Below are 17,540 nucleotides of genomic sequence, written 5' to 3'. Positions count from 1 at the left end.
GGGACGGGAGAAGAAAGACAAGGATGAGAAAAGGAGGAAAGGAGGAAATAAAGATAGCTCGTGAGAGATGGTTGTAGAGAAAAATAATAGGTCAAGGATGAAGTCACTTCTAAGTTACGTAGTATTGAAACTTGGAGTTTAAAAAGCTAGGCCTGCAAGTCTGAACTAGTCTGTATGACTTTATACAAATCGCACGACCTACTAAACCCTTTTTCCTTATGTTACTAGACAGATATTAATAGCAACCCCATACCCTTGCATAAGGACAAGGTGAGTTGACTTCCGTGCAGGTGCCTAGCGTGGTGCCATGTCATGACAGGGGATGAATTTAACTCTGAACCTAAGATCCCACTATTCCCAAAAAAAGAAGGCAATTGAGTGATAGTTCACGTTAGATGTAGCCCTTTTAGTTACAGGAGAAGCCAGGCCCAAAAAGGAAGGAACGATTTTTGGCCAGCTAAAGGTGAAGTGGACTTTTCTCCCTCGCCCTGGGAAGTCGAAGCTTCCAGGGTTTTCTAGAGGCGACTTCTCGCACTTCTTTAGGGAGGGCCTGGAGCAAGGGCTGCCTTGGGATGATTCCTTCCCGCTGAATTCGGCTACGAAGCACCTTTCATAGAAAGAAGGGGCCCCTATTGGCAATACCTACCTGCGCAGTGGGTGCGTGTGTGAGTGCGCTTGCGCAGGTGAGTGCGTGGGTGTGAGTGTGCGCGCAGGTGTGTGTGTGTGTGTGTGTGTCCGCGCGCCCAAGCCGGGCTTTGGGCAGGGTTTGGGTCGGAGACTGCCTCTGTTCTCAGAGGCCCTCATCAGCAGTGCAGAATGAGTCGGTGCGCTGGGAGGGAGGCCCTGGGACGTGCCAGGCAGATGCCCGGTGTTTTCATAGACTCGTCCCGAGCACCGCCCGGCCCTCCTCTGCCAGATCCTGGGTAGGCTGGCGCGGGAACCGGTTTTCCTCCTCCCCAGCGAGTGGGGACCGGGTGGGGAGAGCCCCGCCTTCCCAGCGCTCCGCCTCGCCCCGCGCAGGCCGCTCCTTTCCAGAGGAAGCATCTAGAACAGAACGCAGGCACCGGCTTGCGAACGCTGGACGACGACTCCCCGAGGCCGTGTGGTGTGTAAACAGAACTGTTGTCAATCAAGTCGGGTCTGTGAGTTAGAGGCACCGCGCGGTGGATTCTTTGGTACAAGGAAAGCCTCTTTGCTGGGAGCATACTCCCTCCTCCCCCCATTTATATCACTGTTAATTTTTGGTGGTCGTCACCTTTTCCAGCTTGGCTCTGCTTCTTCCATCCTCTCTTTTGATGAACCTTTCCACCCTTGTAACCCTCCGTTTCCCACCTGCTGGAACTGCTGAGAGCGTGTCGTCAGGAGGTAGAATTTACCAGCTTTAAACACATGAGCTTTTAACCCAAAGACTGTGGTGGATGCGGAACAGAAAAAATGAGAACTTCCCCGAGGCTCTCCAGCCTTCCAGGCAGGCAGCGCCTCCCTTCAAGTCACCTGCCTTTGATTCTCTTTGAGCTGGGCTCCTCCGCCCCCGCCCCCCCCCCCGGGGTGTAGCCACTTGGGACCGGTCGCCCCGGAGTTCTCTTGCAGGAGACAGCTATATTTCACAAGGGATGGAGTGATTTATGTGCAAAGTTTAAATAGCTTTTTGGGGCTCTGAGGAATGCAAAATGCAGCATGACTGGAAGGTACAGTATACTTAAGGGAAAACGTGGAATGCACCGAATGTTTTCTTTTCCTTCTCTTAAAGCTAGTTTAAATCTGTCTCGCTGACGAAACTGTGTAACCATGTGCAAATGTGTAATTCTGCCTCCTGACGAAATTGGCCAGGATTGGGATCACCGGCCATGCCAAGGCTGGAAGCCCGGCTTAGACACCGAGGGTCTACTCTGAGCATAGAGTTCCCCCTAACTTTAGAATATGCAGAAAGAATCGAAGGACTGCTACTTTTTTCAGATTCAATGCCTGTCTCTAAACCCCCTCTTTTAAATACGTATTTTTAAGGGAGGGAGTCGTATGTTTTAATTTTTACCCCAGTGAAGATAGTTTGCGTTTTGAACAAAATTGGGTAATGATTATAATCAAATACGCTCATTAAAAGCCATTTCTATTTTAGCAGGAAAATAAATATTCTGGTTTGGAAATGTCGGTTTTGCCAAAAATAAAGATGTAAAAATACTTTAAGAAATTAGTGCAAAAGTCCATCATTGCACCTTCCAGAAATGAACTTAATTTCATTTCTAGAGATACACTCGACTTTAAATTTTTACTTCATTATACATTTCAGGCATACAACAAACCCAAAGAGAATTATATAACAAACATCTGTATTCTATTACTCAGCCCAAGAGATAAAGCATTTCAGGTGTAATTGAAGTCCCCTCATACCACGTGTCCCCCTTCTTAATCTCAGTACCCTTACATTCCTCATATAAACTATTTATCATAACCATGCATTAAAAATCTTTTTTGCCACATAATGTATATACACATAAATAAGACATTATATAGTGTGATTTTGCATGTTCTTAATCTTTATATAAACGGTATCATACTGCACCTACATTTCTGCAATTTGCAGATAAGCACTCCACATTGTATTTTTGTGATATACCCAGCTTGAGTACAGTACCTCTGCTTCCTTCCTTTTAACTGCTGCCTAGATATCCACGTCTAGATACCTGTGCTTCTGCTGATTGATGTCCGTTGTTTCTACTTTTTCTCTGTCGTAAACAATGTTGCTATGGACCTTCTTATATATGTCTCCTTGTGCACATGTGAAGAGCTTCACCCGGGAGGGGAAATGTTTCAGGATTCTAGGGGCAAAGTCCATGACTTTATTAGATGCTGCCTAATTACTCTCTTGAGTCACCACTTTTACATTGTCACTGTAGAAATAAAAGAAAATCAAGATTACAGATGAGAACAAAAAGGAAAAACCATTCCCATCTCTCCATCCAAAGAAACCCACTTTTAACTTCAAAAACTTCGTTTTGGTGCATAAACCTCCAGGTTTATTCTTCTGTGAGATACATGTATTTTTATATGTCATATGTGAATATATATATATGGTATACATATACATTATTATATACATACAAATATATATGTATATATATTTGACCCTTGAATAATATGAGTGTGAACTGCATGTGTCCACTTATATGCAGATTTTTTTCAATAAATACTACAGTGCTAGGCAATCTGTAGTTGGTTGAATCCATGGATGTGGAACTGAGGATACAGAGGGCCAACTATAAAGTTATATGGATTTTTGACTGCAGGGGGTTGATGGTCAGGTCGTCTCCCTAACCCCAGAGTTGTTCAAGGGTCAATTGTATATTTATATTTAATGTTTGGGATTCTACATATATATATATTTTTTAAGACCCACGTGAAATGTAACTTCCTTTTTATAAATTTTATTTCATTTTATTTTTATACAGCAGGTTATTAGTTATCCATTTTATACATATTAGTGTATATATGTCAATCCCAATCTCCCAGCTCATCACACCACCCCTATCCCCCCAACCCCTCCACTTTCCCCCTTGGTGTCCATATGTTTGTTCTCTACATCTGTGCCTCAATTTGTGCCCTGCAAACTGGTTATCTTTACCATTTTTCTAGGTTCCACATATATGCGTTAATATACGATATTTGTATTTCTCTTTCTGACTTACTTCACTCTGTATGACAGTCTCTAGATCCATCCACGTCTCTACAAATGACCCAATTTCGTTCCTTTTAATGGCTGAGTAATATTCCATTGTATATATGTACTACATCTTCTTTATCCATTTGTCTGTCGATGGGCATTTAGCATGCTTCCATGACCTGGCTATTGTAAATGCTGCTGCAATGAACATTGGGGTGCATGTGTCTTTTCTTTTTTTTTTTTTTTGCAGTACGTGGGCCTCTCACTGCTGTGGCCTCTCCTGCTGCGGACCACAGGCTCTGGACGTGCAGGCTCAGCAACCATGGCTCACGGGCCCAGCCGCTCCGTGGCATGCGGGATCCTCCCGGACCGGGGCATGAATCCAGGTCCCCTGCACTGGCAGGCGGACTCTCAGCCACTGCGTCACCAGGGAAACCCCGCATGTGTCTTTTTGAATTATCGTTTTCTCTGGGTATATGCCCAGTAGTGGGATTGCTGGGTCATATGGTAATTCTATTTTTAGTTTTTTAAGGAACCTCCATACTGTTCTCCATAGTGGCTGTATCAATTTACATTCCCACCAACAGTGCAAGAGGGTTCCCTTTTCTCCACACACTCTCTAGCATTTGTTGTTTGTAGATTTTCTGATGATGCCCATTCTAACTGGTGTGAGGTGATACCTCATTGTAGCTTTGATTTGCATTTCTGTAATAATTAGCGATGTTGAGCAGCTTTTCATGTGCTTCTTGGCCATTTGTATGTCTTCTTTGGAGAAATGTCTATTTAGGTCTTCTGCCCATTTCTTGATTGGGTTGTTTTTTTAATATTGAGGTGCATGAGCTGTTTATATATTTTGGAGATTAATCCTTTGTCTGTTGATTCATTTGCAAATATTTTATCCCATTCTGAGGGTTGTCTTTTCGTCTTGTTTGTGTTTCCTTTGCTTTGCAAAAGGTTTTAAGTTTCATTAGGTCCCATTTGTTTATTTTTGTTTTTATTTCCATTACTCTAGGAAGTGTCAAAAAAGATCTTGCTGTGATTTATGTCAAAGAGTGTTTTTCCTATGTTTTCCTCTAAGAGTTTTATAGTGTCTGGCCTTACATTTAGGTCTCTAATCCATTTTGAGTTTCTTTTTGTGTATGGTGTTAGGGAGTGTTCTGATTTCATTCTTTTACATGTAGCTGTCCAGTTTTCCCAGCACCACTTATTGAAGAGGTTGTCTTTTCTCCATTGTATATCCTTGCCTCTTTTGTCATAGATTAGTTGACCATAGGTGCATGAGTTTATCTCTGGGCTTTCTATCCTGTTCCATTTTTCTGTATTTCTGTTTTTGTGCCAGTACCACATTGTCTTGATTACTGTAGCTTGTAGTATAGTCTGAAGTCAGGGAGTCTGATTCCTCCAGCTCCGTTTTTTTCCCTCAAGACTGCTTTGACTATTTGGGGTTTTTTTTGTCTCCATACAAATTTTAAGGTTTTTTTTGTTCTAGTTCCATAAAAAATGCCATTGGTAAATTGATAGGTATTGCATTGAATCTGTAGATTGCTTTGGGTAGTATAGTCATTTTCACAATATTGATTCTTCTAATCCAAGAACATGGTATATCTCTCCATCTGTTTGTATCATCTTTAATTTCTTTCATCAGTGTCTTACAGTCTTCTGCATACAGGTCTTTTGTCTCCCTACTTAGGTTTATTCCTAGGTATTTTATTCTTTTTGTTGCAGTGGTAAAAGGGAGTGTTTCCTTAATTTCTCTTTCAGATGTTTCATCATTAGTGTATAGGAATGCAAGAGACTTCTGTGCATTAATTTTGTATCCTGCAACTTTACCGAATTCATTGATTAGCTCTAGTAGTTTTCTGGTGGCATCTTTAGGATTCTCTATGTATAGTATCATGTCATCTGCAAACAGTGACAGTTTTACTTCTTCTTCTCCAATTCGTATTCCTTTTATTTCTTTTTCTACTCTGATTGCCATGGCTAGGACTTCCAAAACTATGTTGAACAACAGTGGTGAGAGTGGACATCCTTGTCTTGTTCCTGATCTTAGAGGAAATGCTTTCAGTTTTTCACCATTGAGAATGATGTTGCTCTGGGTTTGTCGTATATGGCCTTTATTATGTTGAGGTAGGTTTCCTCTATGCCCACTTTCTGGAGAGTATTTATCATAAATGCGTGTTGAATTTTGTCAAAAGCTTTTTCTGCATCTATTGAGATGATCATATGGTTTTTATTCCTCAATTTGTGAATATGGTGTATCACATTGATCGATTTGCATATATTGAAGAATCCTTGCATCCCTGAGATAAATCCCACTTGATCACGGTGTATGATCCTTTTAATGTGTTATTGGATTCTGTTTGCTATTATTTGGCTGAGGATTTTTTCATCTATATTCATCAGTGATATTGGTCTGTAATTTCCTTTTTTTGTAGTATCTTTGTCTGGTTTTGGTATCAGGGTGATGGTGGCCTCATAGAATGAGTTTGCGAGTGTTCCTTCCTCTGCAATATTTTGGAAGAGTTTGAGAAGGATGGGTGTTAGTACTTCTCTAAATGTTTGACAGAATTCACCTGTGAAGCCATCTGGTCCTGGACCTTTGTTTGCTGGAAGATTTTAAATCACAGTTTCAATTTCATTACTTGTGATTGATCTGTTTATATTTTCTATTTCTTCCTGGTTCAGTCTTGGAAGGTTATAACTGCTTAAGAGTTTGTCCATTTTATTGGCATAGAGTTGCTTGTAGTAGTCTCTTATGATGTTTTGTATTTCTGCATTGTCTGTTGTAACATCTCCTTTTTCATTTCTAATTTTATTGATTTGAGTCCTCTCCCTCTTTTTCTTGATGAGTCTGGTTTATCAATTTTGTTTATCTTCTCAAAGACCCAGCAATTAGTTTTATTGATCATTGCTATTGTTTTCTTTGTTTCTATTTCATTTATTTCTGCTCTGATCTTTATCATTTCTTTGATTCTCCTAAGTTTGGGTTTGTTTGTTGTTCTTTCTCCAGTTCCTTTAGGTGTACGTTAGATTGTTTGAGATTTTTTGTTTTTCTTGAGGTAGGCTTGTATGGCTCTAAAATTCCCTCTTAGAACTGCTTTTGCTGTATCCCATAGGTTTGGGATCGTCCTGTTTTCAAGGTCATTTGTCTCTAGGTGCTTTTTGATTTCCTCTTTGATTTCTTCATTGATCTCTTGGTTATTTAGTAACGTATTGTTTAGCCTCCATGTGTTTGTGTTTTTTACGTTTTTTTTCCCTTTAATTGATTTCTAATCCCACAGCGTTGTGGTCAGAAAAGATGCCTGATATGATTTCAGTTTTCCTAAATTTACTGAGGCTTGATTTGTGACCCAAGATGTGATCTATCCTGGAGAATGTTTCATGTGCAGTTGAGAAGAAAGTGTAATCTGCTGTTTTTGGATGGAATGCCCTATAAATATCAATTAAATCTATCTGGTCTGTTGTGTCATTTAAAGCTTGTGTTTCCTTATTAATTTTCTGTTTGGATGATCTGTCCATTGGTGTAAGTGAGGTGTTAAAGTCCCCCACTGTTACTGTGTTACTGTCAATTTTCTCTTTTATAGCTGTTAGCAGTTGCCTTATGTATTGAGGTGATCCTATGTTGGGTGCATATAGTATTTGTAATTGTTATATCTTCTTCTTGGATTGATCCCTTGATCATTATGTGATGTCCTTCCTTGTCTCTTGTAACATTCTTTATTTTAAAGTCTATTTTATCTGATATGAGTATTGCTACTCCAGCTTTCTTTTGATTTCCATTTGCATGGAATATCTTTTTCCATCCCCTCACTTTCAGTCTGTATGTGTCTCTAGGTCTGAAGTGGGTCTCTTGTAGACAGCATATAGATGGGTCTTGTTTTTGTATCCATTCAGCGAACCTGCGTCTTTTGGTTGGAGCATTTAATCCATTCACATTTAAGGTAATTATCGATATGTATGTTCCTATTACCATTTTCTTAATTGTTTTGGGTTTGTTTTTGTAGGTCCTTTTCTTCTCTTGTGTTTCCCACTTAGAGAAGTTCCTTTAGCATTTGTTGTAGAGCTGGTTTGGTGGTGCTGAATTCTCTTAGCTTTTGCTTGTCTGTAAAGCTTTTGATTTCTCCATCGAATCTGAATGAGATTCTTGCCAGGTAGAGTAATCTTGGTTGTAGGTTCTTCCCTTTCATCACTTTAAATATATCGTGCCACTGCCTTCTGGCTGGTAGTGTTTCTGCTGAGAAATCAGCTGTTAATGTTATGGGAGTTCCCTTGTATGTTATTTGTTGTTTTTCCCTTGTTGCTTTCATTAATTTTTCTTTGTCTTTAATTTTTGTCAATTTGATTACTATGTGTCTTGGCATGTTTCTCCTTGGGTTTATCCTGCCTGGGACTCTCTGTGCTTCCTGGACTTGGGTGGCTATTTTGTTTCCCATGTTAGGGAAGTTTTTGACTATAATTTCTTCAATTATTTTCTCGGGTCCTTTCTCTCTCTCTTCTCCTTCTGGGACCCCTATAATGCGAATGTTGTTGCATTTAATGTTGTCCCAGAGGTCTCTTAGGCTGTCTTCATTTATTTTCATTCTTTTTTCTTTATTCTGTTCCATGGCAGTGAATTCCACCATTCTGTCTTCCAGGTCACTTATCCGTTTTTCTGTCTCAATTATTCTGCTATTGATTCCTTCTAGTGTATTTTTCATTTCAGTTATTGTATTGTTCATCTCTGTTTGTTATTTAATTCTTCTAGGTGTTTGCTCTTTAATTCTTCTAAGTCTTTGTTAAACATTTCTTGCATCTTCTCGGTCTTTGCTTCCATTCTTTTTCCGAGGTCCTGGATCATCTTCACTGTCATTCTTCTGAATTCTTTTTCTGGAAGGTTTTCTATCTCCACTTTATTTAGTTGTTTTTCTGGTGTTTTATCTTGTTCCTTCATCTGGTACATAGCCCTCTGCCTTTTCATCTTGTCTGTCTTTCTGTGATTGTGTTTTTTGTTCCACAGGCTGCAGGACTGTAGTTCTTCTTGCTTCTGCTGTCTGCCCTTTGCAGTTCTATATTTTTTAATTCAACATTATATAGTGAGCATTCCACCATATCACTAAATATTCATTTAAAGACACAACTTTAATGGCTGCAAATTAGTTCATTGTAGGAGTAATTCTTTGGTTTATATAACTACTCACCTGTTAAACATTTAGATAACAATTTCTTGCTCTTACAGAAAATGCTGTGATGAAGTACAAAGTGTTTCTAAACCAAAGCATTTTTTGATTTATTTTCTTCATGGTAGGTTTTTTTTTTTTTTTTTTTTGCGGTACGTGGGCCTCTCACTGTTGTGGCCTCTCCCGTTGCGGAGCACAGCTTCCGGACGCACAGGCTCAGTGGCCATGGCTCACGGGCCTAGCTGCTCCGTGGCATGTGGGATCTTCCCGGACCGGGGCACGAACCCGTGTCCCCTGCATCGGCAGGCGGACTCTCAACCACTGCGCCACCAGGGAAGCCCTTCATGGTAGTTTTAGTGGGTTAATCAGTCCTTTTGTTGCTAGAGCAGCTAAAATCTTTAAGGATAAAATAAAAGCTTTTAACTTATTTCAATTTTTTGATACTCTTCATGTTAATTTGTCTTATTCCTTTCCCTGGCTGTATAGGGTTCTAGTAGGGAAATGTAACACAATTTAGCAATCCATTCTACAGTAGATGGGCACTTGGGTTGTCTCAAATATTTGCTCTTGTAAACAGGGCTGCTGTGTGTGTGTTGCTGTTTACTAGTAGCAGAGCTTCCTGACAGCTCCAGCTCTTTTAGCTCCAACCACCAATAGCCAGTTATGTGACTGAACAAGTTACATCACCTTTCTGAGTCTCAACTTACATCAACTACAAAGTGGAGCCAACAGAGGTAATAACATTTATTGAAGGCTTATGACAAAGCAGTGACCGCTGTAAGTACTTTACGTGAAATACCTCATTTAATGCTCACAACATCTCTATTGAATATATACCACCATTACTTCCATTTCACAGATAATTAAGCTGAGGTAGAGAGAGATTAATTACCCAAACTACAATCAATAAGTGGGCAAGACACAATTCAGACTTACAGACTCTGCCCCCAGAGCCTGCCCCCTACTTGCTTTCTCTCTGCTCATCCTTTATGCTGAACCATTTTACAGTTGTAGACATCTTGACATTTCACTCCCAAATACTTCAGAATTACCATACCTAAGAAAAGTAACACTTATTTAATATCATCTAACATACAGTCACATGACATACAGTCATATAACATCCACATAATATAAATATAATGTGCTTAGGATGTAGTTTTACATCCTCATCAACACTTGGTATTGTCTGACTACAGATTTTTGCTGCTCTGAAGGGGTGTTGAAATGTCTCACTGTGGTTTTAATTTGCATTTTCCTGATTATTTACGAGGTTGAACTTATGAGACCATTCATTTTCCCCTCTCTTATGTGAAAATGCCTGTTCATTTCTTTTACCCATTTTTAAAAAATTGGTTTGTTTGTCTGAAAAGCTTTTCTTTTTACGATGGAAACTGGCATCACAAATTCTTACTGTAAGTTCAAGTTACTCAGTGGCTCGGCATCACAAATAAATGGCCCATGGAGAATGAAGCTGGAAATAGAGGAGTGCTTTCCTAAAAGTGATTACTTGGAAATTTGGATCTCAAAGGTAGAAATGAGGCATACAGCTTCATGCTGAATAGCAAAATATACCAATACTTATAAAATTTCCCAAGATAAGTAACAGAAATAGCAGCAGTGCTATATTTAAGTAAGAGAGATGAGTTGAATTCTGTGTCCTATTTCCCACCTGTCCTATTTCCAGGCGTTGAAATCTAAGTTATGAGGATGCTTGCAGGAATGAGCTCCAGCCTTTGTGATTGTCCTTCAGACGATGAGTGGACTTCAGTCATTAGTGGTCCAAGTCACTCCATTTTCACCAGGACTGAGGCACGGAAAATCAATAGTAGGATCATTTAATAATGCTTCAAAGACTTGAAAAAAGCCTGTGAAGAGAGGTTTAAACCCAAATAAAGAAACTCCAGAGTAAGGTGTTCCTGTACTTGTTCTTATTTTCCTTTGACTTAAAGAGAACCATTTGTAGCTCTGTATCCTCGTTTCTAGCATGGAATTCAGCCTAGACTGTTAATCCAGATTGTTCCAGATAGGAAATAAGATAAGGTATATCAGCTTATTCATGTGGCAGTATAATAAAATATGAAAAGAATATAAAGTATGATTAGTCATTTTTCAGCATACGAATGTTAAGATTTGTACTTTAAAGTACAAATCACTTTACAGTGATTTATAGCATTTTCTGTTTCTTATCTAAATGACTATGGAAAATCGAACTATTCTTATAGATGGGGTAAAGTGTACTATTTACTACACTGTATCTCATTATCGTCAAGTCTTGGGTACTATTTCTAAAATTGCAAATGTAAGATTTGGAAATAGAAGCTATTGTGTTTCATTGCTATTGGCTTCATCCAGAAAATAATTTTCCTTTAAAAGTGATTTTATGCTGTACCTTGATTGGGATGGGAACATAATTTTATCAAAATTAATAGAATTAATTTAAAATATGTGCATTTCATAATATATAAATTATACCTCAATGAAAAAAAGAGAATTGTTGGGGAAATGACATTTCAGAGTCATCCTTCTGGCTGGGGTGGCAGAGATTATATCACCTGGTAGTCCTCAAAGTATTCATGGGACCCTCCAAGAAGCAGTGAAGGGTCTGCAGGACTGACCCAGGATGTCATGTCTGGTGGTCTTGGTGTCTGGGTGAAAATCTTTGCCATCACTGTGAGAAAAGACAAAAGGGCAGGGCCTGTATTTTTAGCTGCCATAAACTTAACAATAAAACCCATGAACAAATGTTCCCACTGATACTGTCCCCATGGCCAGCTTGAATTGGAAGAGATGTAATTAGACCCCACTTTCTCTCCACTCTGGCTGAGGTAAGGGAGGCCAGCTGTCTGGAAAATTGTAGGAAGAGGAAATGTAGAAAGTGATCACATTTGGAGTTTATTCCAGTTCTCTTTGCATCCAACCCTTTGCCCGAGTGAGAAACAGGGAACAAGTAGGTAAAAGTAGGTGAGTCGTTTATGCAGTTTTACCTCTGATCTCCCCACCTCCTCCTCCCCTTCCCCTTCCCTTTCCCTGTCCCTCTCTTCTTCTCCTCTTCAGAATTGTGGCAAACAGCAGTGGGTGCAGGAACTTCCTTAGTTTGAGACTTTATGAATTGGAAGCATCCCAAGGAGGGCGTTTACCATTCGCAGTTCTTTTACCCAGATGTTTGCACATCAACACGTTGGAGAACAGTGATCTAGTGTACCATTTTGCCTTCAGAAAGAGATTTTTATAAGTCAAATCATTCTTACTTGTAAATATTTTAAGGAAACAAGACTTTTCTAAAATGGATATAGTAACATCTATTAAAGGTTGAAACAGTCTTAGAGTCACATAATCCTTCCTGCACTCTAATATCAATCTTTTCTTCTGCAAATTAAATTCATTTTCTCTCCCAGAAACCTTTGCAGATAGAACACTAATGCCAATACCAGTAACCGAAGACAAGCTGTTATCCAATCAACCTGCACAGGTTTTATTTCCTATTTATTCATGCTATATCTGTTCTCTCTACTTTTTAATTTGTTAAGGGGTCAGTTTTCATGTGTTGCTTATTTGTGTAGAATTACCCTTGGATTGAATGGCTCATCATTTTTCCTCCCCACTCCCTCCCTCCCTCCCTCCTTCCTTCCTTTACAGTATAGGGAAAAAATGTGAACATACATTTAAACCTTTGTACCCGTTTTCAGTCCCAGTTTCCTCCCTTCCCCTCCAAAGGTAGCCACTATTCTGAAATTGGTGACTGTCTTTCCTAGCCTTGTTTTTATATTTTTTCTTCATGTATCTGTCCGTTAGCAATATTTTATATTGATTCATGTTTTAAAATATATTATATTAATATAATGTATGTATCACTCAGCATTATGTTTTTAGATTTTCTATTTAGAATTCATTTAGATTTTGTATTTCTGGATTTTTCCCCATCCCCTTCATTTCTTACCTTTTATTGGATTGTCAATATCTCAAGTTCTCTTTTCTTTTAATTTCCTTCTTTGTCCTCTTTGGTTTAAAAGTTGTATTTCTATTTCTTTACTGTTTATTCTTAGAAATTCTTAACCGACTGTAAAGTTAATCAATATGTCTGCTCTTCTTCAAACGCATACAGGGCTTTATGACCATTTAACTCAGATCTTCCTTTACAATGTCTTGTGTAATTGTTGACTGGTATCTTAGTATTACCTTATTTTTAAAGTCTTCTCACATTAGCCCTCAGTTTTATTATTTACAGTAAATCATTACTTAATTTTGACAATGTGTTTACCAAATTCTTTATTCATCCTTATGTTTTGCTCTCCGCCTCTTCCTTCTGGATTCAGCTGTTTATCTTACTGAAGTAAACCCCACAGTAGATCTTTTAGGAAGAGTCATTGAGTGGTAAACTCCCAATATTTGTTGGTTTGAAATGTCTGTTTTACTCTCAGTCTGAAATAAAAATTTAGCTGGGTATAGAATTCTAGGATGAGGATTATTTCTCTTAGCAGCATAAAGATGCCATTTATTTCCCATAGACATCTATGATGACTGATGACAACTTTGATGAAGGTCTAATTGGACTTTTTTTTGCTTTTTGTTTTTAGGATATCTGCTTTGGTTGCTTTTAAGATTTTTCTCCTCATCATTGACATTCTGAAGTTTCACCATAGTATTGTATATCAAATTGTGAATTTTAAAAATTATACTGCTGGGATGTTTGCATGCTTCTGAAATCTGAAGACTCATTTATGTTTTAGTTTATTTCCAGAAAATTCTCAGGTGTTATTTTCTTAAATATTATCTCTTCCCCCCTTTCTTTATTCTTTGTTCTGTCTGGAATGTCTACTTGATATATATTGAAACTTCTTGAGGCTCTTAGCCACAATTTCATAGTTTTTCTGTCCCACATTCTGAGAAATTTCCTCAAATCTATCTTCTGGTTTATGGATTCTTTCTTCATTTTTGTCTCAAATATTCATTACCCTTTTCATTGAGTTTTTAATTATAGTGACTATGTTTTTCATTTATAGAGACTCAATTTGGTTCTTTTTCAGAGTTGTTTATTCTGTTTTCATGTTGTCTTCTTTTTCTCATTATGGTTCCTGTGCCTTTGTTTACATCTTTGGTCATGTTGTAGGCATTTCATAGTCTCTTTCAGAGTGTTCTTTTAGATGCAGTTCTCTGAATGCTGATTCTTCCCTTTGCTATATTTGTTGACTCACCCATGGTAGTTTATTCTTTCACAGACCTTGTAATTTTTGACTATGAACTTATATCTAATTTTTTTTCCTTCCCAGGAGATGTGAAAGTGTTCCCATGGAGTGAATGTACTTTTTTTTTTTTTTTTTTTTTTTGCAGTATGCGGGCCTCTCACTGCTGTGGCCTCTCCCATTGCGGAACACAGGCTCCGGACGTGCAGGCTCAGCAGCCATGGCTCACGGGCCCAGCCGCTCCGCGGCATGTGGGATCCTCCTGCACCGGGGCGTGAACCCGTGTCCCCTGCATGGGCAGGCGACTCTCAACCACTGTGCCACCAGGGGAGCCCTGAATGTACATTTTTACTGCTAGGGCTCTAGAGGTTTCAGATGCCCTGGCTTGATTTTTAAATTTAATTTCTCAATTTGGGATTCCTGAGTCAAGCAAGTAGTATAAATTCAGCTCCCATGCACACACATAGCTCAGGTCTGGGGTTTCCATGTCTCAAAGGTGTTTTTCTCCCATCCAAGATCCCAGACATACAAGACACCATTTAGGGATGCAACCAAACTTTACTATATTGGCCTAACTCGGAAGGGCTTTATTTTTCTAACATAATAAGAAGGTTGGAAATAGGCAGAGCAGGGAAGCAATACTGTAATCCATGTCCTTTTCCTCAAGCTCCTTGTATCTTCCTGCCCCTCCATCCTTAAAGAGTAGCTTTTATCCTTCTGCTTGTTTTATGGTGGCAAGCTGGCTATTCCACTCCTGGCCTCATGACCACAGTTCAGGTAGGAGAAGGGAGAAGAAAGCAACAAGGAGGAAGGAATGGTTCCCAGATCAGGAAAACCAAACTTTCCCTGAAATCCCTAGCCCACTTCTGCTTACGTCTTGTTGGCTGGATCTGTATCACATGGTCACCTCCAGCTGCAAGGGAGGTGGGCCACACAGCTTGTACTTAACGCCTTGCCTTTGATGTTTCTCTTCATTTGTGCCACTTGGAGATTTCCTTCCCCTTCCTCTACAGCTTGGCCATTAAAACACATTTTTATTTATTATACCCAGTTTTTCCCTCGAGTCTTTTTGAAGGTCAGAGACCTCAGAGGCTCTGCTCTTAATTTCTTCAGCCTCAAATATCCACATTGTGGAGTGGCGGGGCGGGGAGGGGGGTGGGTCCTTCCCAGAGAAACGTTGTACTTGGTTTTAAAAGCAATTCTGAGACCTGTAGTTGGGGACAAAATGCTCACAATATGTACAAGAGGCAGTGGGCAGACTGACTCAGGTATTCCTTAGCCTTTAAATGAATTGCCCTGATTATTTGCTCCACTGTCTACTTAAGCTATCCGTAACTGCTGAGCTACAGTCCTCCTGGGAAGAATGGTTCCAATCTCCATAGCAGCCTCACTGGTGCTGGTTTCAATTTGTGGTTTCCTTTGGCTTATCCATCAATAGGAATCCATCTGCTTTCTTGTCTTTCATAAATTTGTCAAATTTTCTAATTGACTATTGGCACCTTTTCTTGTTTAAGCACTATTATGGAAGTATTAGTTTTTGTGTATCATCATTTCAATGGGATTTTGGGAAGTGGGCCCGAGTAAATGTTTATATGCAATTTGCAGCCTTGAACCAGAAGCTCCAAATATGCGGTCATGCATCCTATTTGCTCAGCACCAAGCTTGGCACTAAGCAAAACAAGAGAATACAGTACAATATCTAATCCTTTGTACCAGTGGTATGCCGTAGCCAGCTTTCACCAATTTGCAGGAGCCAATTGTTAAACTTGCAAGAATTTTATGACCTGGTTAACTTCGCTTTGGCATCTTTCAGTTGACCATTGTAGCAGTATTTATACCACTGAAATCAGCAAATAGTATGCATCAGCCCCTTCCCCTCCTTGAGAGCTGATTGGTAGACATTTGTCCGCACACCACTAGTCTTTACTCTAGTAAACATAAGACACATCTTTATGTCTTGAGATAAGACATATACTGAAGGAAAAGTGAAAGTCCAAGTAAGACAGCCATCAAGTGCAAACCAGCCTAGTACAGATATTCCAACTGCTAGGGAATTCAGGCAGCAGAAATCACTGTTGACTGTAACAGTTGAAGAAGGTTGGCAAGGCAGCAGCAGTGCAGAGTATTGCTGCTCTTGTCAAAGTAAGAGTGGGCTGTGAAGCCAGAGTTTGAGTTCTAGCTCTTTCACTTACTGCTGTGTGACCTGGAAGAATTACTAAATCTCTCTAGTAGGCATAATGACAGTCAGCATTTACCGAATCCTTATCATGGGGAGACACTGTGCCAAGTGCTTTTCCACGGATGAACTTAATCCCTACTTTCATCATATGCAAGATGTTGTCTATCTCAAGGGGCTATTCTGAGTACTCCATGACGTAATCCATGTAAAGAGCATAGTAAAATCTCCATAAAATTCACTTTTTTACTACCAAATTTCTTGTAGAAGGTAAGCAATTTCTACCTGCAGATTTTTCCTACAGGGCCTCGAAAGATGGGTCAGATCTGGTTATGTGAAGGGACTAGCAGAGGGCATTTCAGCCAAAGGGGAGGTCGGTCCCAAAGTACAGTGAAAAGGCAAATAGGAGTGTGAGCCCTGGTTCTGATGAGCCTTAGCGGAGCAGAATTTGTACCTGGGGGGGGGGGTAGTCAGATTGTGTTCTAAGCGGAGAACTTTACATTTCATGTGATGTAAAGTTTCAGAGACTTTACATTTCTCTGATGGCAGGGAAATGATTAAAATATGGGATTTTAAGAATAGGATTCTGGCAGGTAGGCACTTATGCAAAATGAATTGAGGGGGGTGGGCAAAGATAGAAGTGGCAGAAATGGGTGAGAAAAGAAAAGGCCGGGCCTGAGGGACAGTTCAAAAGACAAAAAAAAAAAAAAAAGATTATTGTATAAATGAATAAGCTAGAAGTATGTAGTCACAATATTTGTAGGAGCAATCTGGACCAGAAATTAAGAAAAATAAGAAATGGTTACCAAAGGGGAAGAGGGTTGGGGGGAAGGATAAATTAGGAGTTTGGGATTAACAGATACACACTACTATATATATATAAAATAGATAATCAACAGGGTCCTACTGATTAGCATAGGAAACTGTATGTAATACCTTGTAATAACCTATAATGGAAAAGAATCTGACAAAGAATAGATATATATGTATAACTGAATCGCTTTGCTGCATACCTGAAACTAACACAACACTGTAAATTAACTATACTTCAATAAAAAATAAATTTAAATAAATTTAAATAAAAGAAAATAAGAAGGGAGGATTCTTTCTTTATCCCCACCTCCTACACCCTCCCCCTGCCAAAAAAGAAAAACTACTGTAATTCAAAAGAACATATGTATTTTTTAATCAGCAGAAAAGTTTTTTGTTTTAACACTGCATGTGGGTTTTGGTATTTTCTTTTAATTACATTAAATTAATGTGAATAAACTTTTTAAGAGTACGTTTAATTTTGTAACTGAACATCATGGCGTGTGTAGTTAATCCTGTTTTCCAAAATACCCACAAAATGATGTTAAATAATGGTT

The 17,540-nt window shown here is 39.2% G+C and overlaps 2 long non-coding RNA genes across 2 annotated transcripts in view; one reads left to right on the top strand and one right to left on the bottom strand.

The window, feature by feature from the left end:
• The window catches only part of LOC149747919 (uncharacterized), a 35,113-nt gene extending 33,604 nt beyond the window's left edge, over nt 1-1,509 (bottom strand). The window contains exon 1 of the long non-coding RNA XR_016395265.1: nt 647-1,509. This is a non-coding gene — a long non-coding RNA (uncharacterized LOC149747919). The remainder of the gene's footprint in view (nt 1-646) is intronic.
• On the top strand, nt 1-17,071 carry LOC149747918 (uncharacterized). Its single transcript, XR_016395266.1, has 2 exons — nt 1-4,165; nt 14,146-17,071. It is a non-coding gene; the product is annotated as an uncharacterized LOC149747918 (long non-coding RNA).
• Nucleotides 17,072-17,540: the final 469 nt, after the last annotated feature.

Source organism: Delphinapterus leucas, chromosome 12 (assembly GCF_059928025.1).
Source record: "Delphinapterus leucas isolate spDelLeu-1000000601 "Yukka" chromosome 12, BTC_Dleu_Yukka2, whole genome shotgun sequence".
Lineage (NCBI taxonomy): Eukaryota > Metazoa > Chordata > Mammalia > Artiodactyla > Monodontidae > Delphinapterus > Delphinapterus leucas.
The sequence above is the reverse complement of the archived record's forward strand: the minus strand, read 5'-3'. Positions and strand labels throughout refer to the sequence as shown.